At 32.9% G+C, this 8,423-nt stretch overlaps 1 non-coding gene across 1 annotated transcript; it reads right to left on the bottom strand.

The window, feature by feature from the left end:
• Positions 1-5,432: 5,432 nt before the first annotated feature.
• Positions 5,433-5,492, bottom strand: LOC136380225 (U7 small nuclear RNA). Its single transcript, XR_010746901.1, has one exon. It is a non-coding gene; the product is annotated as a U7 small nuclear RNA (small nuclear RNA).
• Between the last annotated feature and the right edge of the window lie 2,931 nt (positions 5,493-8,423).

Here is an 8,423-nt window from a genome sequence, read left to right as displayed (position 1 = left end):
CTTGGTGGTAGTGTGAGTGCCAGCTGGAGCTGTTACAGCCTTTAGGATGCCAGCTGCTTTCATGGTGGACAAATTGTTCCCTGCCTGTACTTTTACTGTTTTTTTTTCCTATTAATGGAAGTACATTCCTTTTGCTCTGATAATGAGAGGATGGAGTATTGCTTCCCGTACACTACCTGTACACATTTAGACTGTTTAATTAACAATAACAGTAGCACTGCTTTCTAAACCATTAGTGTAGTGAACTATTCTTGAGACAGCGGCCAGCCAAATAATAATATGCATATCTTGGGTAAGATGGATTTCAAATATTTTAATTCTTTGGAAGTTTTGTTTAGATGGCACATATAAAAAAGACAAATGTAGAATTGTTGCTGGAGGGGTAGACCAAGTTATATTACTCATAAAGGTATATTTTGTGTGGAGTTATTGCTGTAGGACTCGAACATTTGTGCCTGTCCCTATACTGCTTTATGAAAGTGAGGCTGAGAACGGCCCATTATGACTCAGTTTTGGGAATATTTTACAATGAATGAGAATGTCATAAAATTAGTTTCACTGAGTTATTTCACTATATTTCTGAAATAAAAATTAAAATGTGAGTGGTGAGCCAAAAAAAAAAAATAATTCCAGTATACTGAAAATGTACTAATTTTTTCTTGGCTATTTGTTAGACTCTTTTGTTTAGAGAAGAATGTTTCTGTTTATGTCATTGTCCTTATAGACCATTTTTCAAGCTATGTGACAATTGAGACAGAAAGTAATTTCATCACTGATTACATAGAAAATACTGCATCTTGAATCTCAATATATAAATACCCGTTACCTACAGAGGCTTAAAATTGTATCTGCTAACAATAAAAATTCTCTTCAAATTCAAGTTAAATCAGAAAAAAAATGAAACTAAGTCAAATTATATATACAGCCTAAGAGTTTGGAAATAGATAGTGCTGAGTAGCAAAGGGGTATTTCTAAATTCTTGTATGAGAGAAATAAGAAGAATGCAAAAGAAAAACAATGCCCACTTTTCTTAAAATGTGACTATCAAATAACCATTTCCCTTTCTAAGCAAGCTTAAAAAAAGTTGAACACTTTTTCCTCAAGTGCATTTTTTAGCCAAAGAATTTACAAAGGGGAAGAGTATTCACAAAATAATTTATTAATTCACTCATTCAAAAAACACGACTGTGTAATCTGCTGTGTATATCACCTATGTACATAATACAAAATCAATTTTATTCTATGGTTTTAAGTGCTTCTTAATTGTGTTAATCTGAAAAGTGGATATCAATTGAGTTGGTATCTTGAAGGGTGACATTGTAGATCTCAGTTTATTTTATGTAACTTCAGATAATGAAGAATTAATAGTCTGCTTTATATGTTGCTTTTTAGAGAATCAGATTAACACAATACTATCTTGAAAGTTTCTAAAGATTGTAAGTATTGATATAAATGGAAATGAAAAGTTATAACCAATGATAATTTATTCTCTTCAGAAATCTTAAAACGTGGGAGCACATATTATGTTTGAAGTTATATAGGATTTAGATGTGCAACAAAAGATTGTTTAGATTAGCTCAGTGGATAGAGCATTGTCCTGAAATGCCCCCCTCCCCGAGTTCACGGATTTGAGCACTGGTCAGGGCACATAGAGGAGCAGTTAATGAGTATATAATTAAATGGAACAACTAAGTGAAAAAACAAATTGGTGGTGTTCTCTCTCTCTGCTCCTACCTCTTCCAAATCATTGAAAAACTAAAAACAAAAAAAGATTGTTTAGATTTATTGTGGTATGAAGGAAAAAATGTTCTGTAAGTGTTCCATAGATGCAATGAAAATTTTTGACTGTTGAATTTCTTATTTCTTATGTACAAATACTGTACATATGTGTGTGTATAATATAATCATACTTGTCTTTCTGATTATTTGATATTTAATAAGTAGTTTATATATATATTTCTTGAAATGATTAAGTTCAATTGAGTATATTTTAAAAATGATCAAAGTGCACATATAAAAATATTTATCTCTTTATCTTGATTTAGATTAAGTACTTATTATTTGTACCTTCATTTTTTGAGGCATAATATATGTCATGTCCAAAAATATCAATCTTGCATTAAAAATGAAGACTTTAAGAACTATTATCAAATTATTTAAGCAAGTTAATGTTTAAATATTTGTTATCAACTCTTACAACTCTATTTGTATTTCTGGATGTTTATACTTGTAGTGATAAATCACAGAATAAATATGAATTCCTGAGGCAAAAATGGCACTTACTATTGATTTATAAATGAAAAAAGCAAACATTGAGATAGAATAAATATGTATAATGCTTAATTCCTGCTAAGCATTAGTTGTCATCATTAATTAAATTCTACTCTTACAAAAGTAATGCATAAAGAAAACAAAAAAAAATCACATTTGTATGTTTTACAATTTGGTTTAAAATTAATATATGTTAGTTTAAATATACATTCAAATTAGCTATTTAATAAGAGAGCAGAAACGACTCCAGACTAGGGAGGCATTTTCTCTGAGTTCATCTTTCTTAAATTGATTATTATTTTGATCACTATCTAGTTAAATAAGTGTTCTGATATGTAGCAGTTTTTGAGAGATGTTAATTAATTTCAAAAAAGTATTACTTACATAATTTATACACATAGCTTAAATAAAGTTTCACCAAAATAACATGTGCATGGTGAAAAATTAAATTGCATACAGGATCTTATGGAAAAAATAAAAAGTTGTCTCCAGACCACCTTACCTTTCTTACCTCTTTTGCAGCAAATTATTTTATTTTTCTTATTTTAGCAATTCTAGTGACTTATTGTTTAATTTTTGAAAGAACTCCTAACATTTCCTTGTTGATATATCAAATTCAAACAATACATTTGTGCCTTGATATATTAACTTTTACCATCTCTCCTCAGCTTCCATATTTATATTTTCAATTCTCCATTTCCTAAGACAATATCTGCAATTAATGTAACAAAATCTCTTTGGTTTGTTTCTTACATTTCAACAAAATTTAATTACCCACTTTGAAGGAAAGTATGTTAAAAACTCTATCCTTTTTTTTTTTACCATTCTGAAAGATTTCAAGTTCCACCTTAAGTTTATTTATTTACTTATTTTATTTTTCTGTTGATATGAGAGAGAAAGAGAGAGAGAGAGAGAGAGAGAGAGAGATGCATAAACTTCTTGTTCCATTTAGTTGTTCCAGTTAGGTGTTCACTCGTTGGTTGTTTCCGTATATGCCCAGGTCTGGGATTGAACCCCAGGTCTCAGTCTACTCTATCCACACAGCCACCCGGCCAGGGCTCCCAAGTTCAGTTTTTAATGTTTTGTAGCTACAATCAAGATTTTCTTTCTTTGGCCTTAGGTTTCTTCTTATACAATATTTGAAAACTAACATATTATGACTACTCCAGTATTGTTCAAATTAGGATAGCCCTGGCCAGTTGGCTCAGTGGTAGAGTGTCAGCCTGGTGCGTGGATGTTCCGGGCTCAATTCCTAGCCAGGACACACAGTAGAAGCACCCATCAGCTTCTCCATTCCCCCTCTCCTTTCTCTCTGTTTCTTCCCCTCCTGAAGCCAAGGCTCCATTGGAGCAAAGTTGGCCCGGGTGCTGAGGACGGCTCCATGGCCTTCACCTCAGGTGCTAGAATGGCTCCAGTTGCAAGGAGCAATGCCCTAGATGGGCAGAGCATTGCCCGCTGGTGGGCTTCCTGGGTGGATCTTGGTCAAGCTCATGATGGAATCTGTCTCTCTGCCTCCCTACTTCTCATTTCAGAAACAAACAAAAAAAATATTATTCAAATTAAGGCCAAGTGTTTCACTAAGATTACATTTCCTTCTCACCTATATATTGTTTCAAACTTGGGTCACACAAAGTGAATATTCCTATCATTTAGGATTAAATGTACTCTATTTTTAGTGCAACAACAGTCAATTGTCTTTCTATCTTTCTCTTCTTTTCTTTTTCAAAATCAACATAAACTTAAATGTAGTCTCTTTTTACAACCTATTGCTAAAAGGAAATTTGTTATTGTTTCATTTTGAGAAAATATTTTAGTTAGATTTTTTCACTGTTTGTTTTGATTGGTTCAAGTTTTTAATTTAGCTGTGTGTGTGTTTGAGTTGTGGATTCTGAGAATAAAGATACCAAAAAGGGCTCCTGGTGACTAATCGGGCTCACACTTGGAAATCTAGAAGCCATTTCTAAAAAGGGGTCTCTTACACCCACTGAAGGGAGAAGCCTGCACTAAATTGCCTGCCTGCACTCTGTTCCTGCCAACTGCGCCAGCCCTTATAAAAGAGTTTAACCAACAGGGCTGATACTTTCCATGTCCAATCAGAGCTGAGCAGCTATTGGCTAATTAGCATATTCACTGGACAATCAGAGTGGCTTCATTTTAACCAATCATGGCAATGCCTTATGGATTAGCAAACAACAAAATTGGGAGTCCTCATTTGAATAAGGACAGACCAATCAAGGACAAGAGGTTGGAACTTCTCTCTATATAACTAATCTCCCCACTGGGTCGGGGAGCATATGTTCCCTTTCTGTGGAAGACTGATTTTCCAGGCTGGAGCTAAAACACCAAACAAGCCTTACAAGACGAGAGCAGGGCTGAATGGAGCAGACTGGCATGGGGCAGAGAGGAGAGCAGAGGGGACAGGGCTAGGTGAAGCCAACTTTAGCAAAACATACCTGTGTCACCCAAGGGCCGCCACACAGCATTGCTGCTCCATAACTCTGCTGTTTCGTAATTGAGCTGTAATACTACTGAATTATCTCACAGCCGTGCTGTATTCCAGTTGAATGTTTGCACTGACTGGTTTCCTTTCTCACTACACCCCAAATTTAGGGATTTGTGTTGGCATTAAACTGGCACCAAACATGGTTTAACTGTGTGTGTGTGTGTCTGTGTGCTTGTATTAATTATCACACCCTCAAGTCAGCCAAGCTTTCTGTACTACTAAGTCTCCTTTATGCTTGGATTCTGTCTCAAGACATTCTCCATTCTTCTGGTAAATTATTCCATATTTATTCTTTTAACCAGTGCTTTTCACTGGTTAAGGTGATATTGTTTTAGGCATTTGGGTTATATTAATAGTTGAATGTTTCCTATACCTTTATTTTGAGACTTTTACTACTTTTCTATGTTAGAGTATATAGTCTTCAAGAGCCTGTGCCTTTCTATTTTTTTTTATTTTTGTTTCATTTTGTCGATGAATATCCTGAAGTAAGAATGCATGCATCAGAGATAACATTTTTGAGTTTGTCTATATTTAAATGTAGTTTTAGTCAGCCCTCACAAACTAATTTGTGTACATGTCTTTCTAGACTCCAAATTTTCCCTCAGAAGCAATAAAACATTTCTATATTGTCTTCTAATATTGACATTTCTTTTTTTGGGGGGGTCCAGTAAAGACTGCAAAACCTATTAGACAAATTCAAAAAGAGCTGTAAGCACTACTAGTATCGATATTTCTAATGGTTAGCCTAATGCTATTCTGTAATAAACTTATTTTCTCCCATCTAGAATAATTTAAGATATTTCATTTATGCATAGATTATAGAAATTTTATGGGACCAAAGCCTTTATCCCTTTTCTACTTTTGAGACTGTTATCTAATATTTCATTGATAATTACTTTTCTTCCATCTATTTTTCTTCTCTCATTCTGACAATGAGAATAAAATAACAAAATAATAATAGAATAAAGATAAAGTATTCCTTTGTTATATTTTAACCCCATGTTTATTTTTCTTCTCTGATATTTATTCTTTTTCAGATGAAAATACTTTAGGTATTCTTTATACTCTCAAATAGTTCTGCAAATAATATGCAAAGATTAAAATATATTTTTTCTAGTCTCTTTAATTGTCTCTTTCTCTAGAGGTCAGTATTATTATTTGATTTTGATCTTTCTATTTTATGCTTCTGATTGTATAAATAGACCAGCTTATTGATTTTGTTTATACAAAGACAATCAGCTTGAGAAACTGCTATATACTTCCTTTATTGTCATGCAAGTAAATATTTTTTTCCTGGCAATTCTAAAAGGACTTTAACCTACAAGTGTGATTGACATTTCTTGGTATGTGGTGAAGATTTAATCAGGGAAAAAAAGAGGTTAAAGACTAATAGCTAGAATATCCATATGAGCAAGAAACAGAATGATGCTGTGTACAGAACAATAGTATACTCACAAACACTGACTGGGGATAGAGGTGCCATAAAGTATGAGACTTGTAATGTGGACAAGGACAAGGGGCCTTGGATTTGTTTCAGCACAGATTGAAAAGAGAGAGATTGGAAAGTCCTATAATCTTCAGATAAAAATATAATGACTTAACTAGATAATTGGTAGTATGTGATGAAAACTAAAAAGGAAAGGGTATACAAAACATTGTCAGCATAAAAAAAACCCCATCTAAACCAGTAGAGTATTTTTCAAAGAGTTTATTTGTTTACTGGTTTGGACACTATCAACCAGAACTCAGAAAGAGGGTATAGCTAGCAGTGGTAATTCAATGATAAAAGTCATACTGGAGAAATGATCATGGGTTTTTATTTTGAAGAATGCGGAGGTCCTAGTAAATAATAAAGGCGAGATGAAACGTTCTGCCATCACAGGACCAGGTGCAAAGGAACGTGGAGGTCTGTGGTCCAGCATTGCCTCCAATGCCGGCCGCACTGCCTGATTCTCCAGTGTTAGTAGTTGATAGGTAAGCAAACAGTAAATCAACATTTTTTTTCATTTCTCTTTTGCACACATTTTGTGTTTTTAGCTTAGAATAAGCTACTTTTGTGAATACATATGAAATAATAATATAGAGCATGACCTTTGCCTTCAAGAGGCTAATGATGTATCTGTAGTGATAGAAGAAAACACATGAAATAATTAGAGAATATTCATGAGATAAACTGTGAAATTGAATTACATATACAATAGAAGAAAATGAAAGGAAAGGTCATTGTTAGCTAAAGTAATCAAAAGAATGCTACAGTGAGATAGATGGGACTTATTCTGGGTCATGGGAAATAAGATTTAGATAAACAGAAGGAGAGTGAGTGAAAATCACAGTAAGATCATAGCCGGAAGCAAGGCTTACAGGTGACAAAGGGCAGGGGTCCTGAGGGATGTGAATGCTTCTGCAGGTAGCTGAAGTCATCCAACTACGATCAAAAGCAATCACACAAAATTCTCAGCAACCCCCCCTCCAAAAAAACAAACAAACAAATGGAGACACAGTAGCAGATATTCTGACTATTTGCAAAGTTAGAAGCAGAAGACCAACCAGATGGGACCGCATACACTAGAGATTGCGTGGAGCCTTTTTAAAAATAGGCATCAACCTACCCGTTAAATTAAAAGGCAAAGCCCAGGATGGTGATGGGTTTTGAAAAAAAAAAATGGGTGGAAAGAAACAGAAGCAATGACTTTGTTTTTCAGAGTCATACTTGTAAAATTAAAGATGTTTTCAAACATAAGTGATAATAGAATATAAAACTGAGACAAAAAAAAAGAATATAAAACTGAGAAACCTGTATTTTCCAATATCAAGTTTCTTTATATTTTTGTATTTTAGAATTATAATACATCATTTATTATATCATATATGATTCTTTGATATTTGATTATACATTTAATTTCTCTAATGAGTAAAAATGAAATACAGTAAGTATTGGATAACACCCCAAACAGCAATAAATAATATTTATGAAATAAGTCATTTTTTTAAGGTGACTGAAACACTTGTAAAATGTGTATCTACTCTGTGTATTTTAAAAATTATTATTTTGTTTCTCTGCTTAATTCCTTCACGAAGGTGGGGAATGGTAGACAGGGGACAGATGGTGATGTAAGGATACCTGACCTGGATGGGAATACCCAATGAAATATATAGATGATAAATTATAGAATTGTGCATCTGAAACCTATATAACTTTATTAACCAATGTCATTTGAATAAATTCAATAAAATTTTTTGCAAATTATTATTTTATATCACTTCTTATTTTCTTATGTCTTATACATGACTTATTTATTTGAAATCCTATATTAATTTTGAATCACTTCATGTATTGTTTGATTTTAAAATATGTCATACACATTTTGTTAGTACTTTGGTTAGGTAGACTATGTACAATGCTTACAGATTTCATGTAATTGATAAGTCAACATGAAGTCTTTTGAGAATTTCAAAGTTGTTCTGGCAAAATATGTATGAATAAATGAACAATAGAATAAATATATAGATTAATGTGTGAACACATAACTTCAGCGTATAAATATTTTAATGAGATTATCTGATAATGTAATGCTAATGGATGTAAAGAAATGTAGTCTTTTGCTAACCATGTTTCTTAGCTTCAAATGGGATAAAAATTATAAAAATA

Source organism: Saccopteryx leptura, chromosome 8, assembly GCF_036850995.1.
Source record: "Saccopteryx leptura isolate mSacLep1 chromosome 8, mSacLep1_pri_phased_curated, whole genome shotgun sequence".
NCBI lineage: Eukaryota > Metazoa > Chordata > Mammalia > Chiroptera > Emballonuridae > Saccopteryx > Saccopteryx leptura.
The sequence above is the reverse complement of the archived record's forward strand: the minus strand, read 5'-3'. Positions and strand labels throughout refer to the sequence as shown.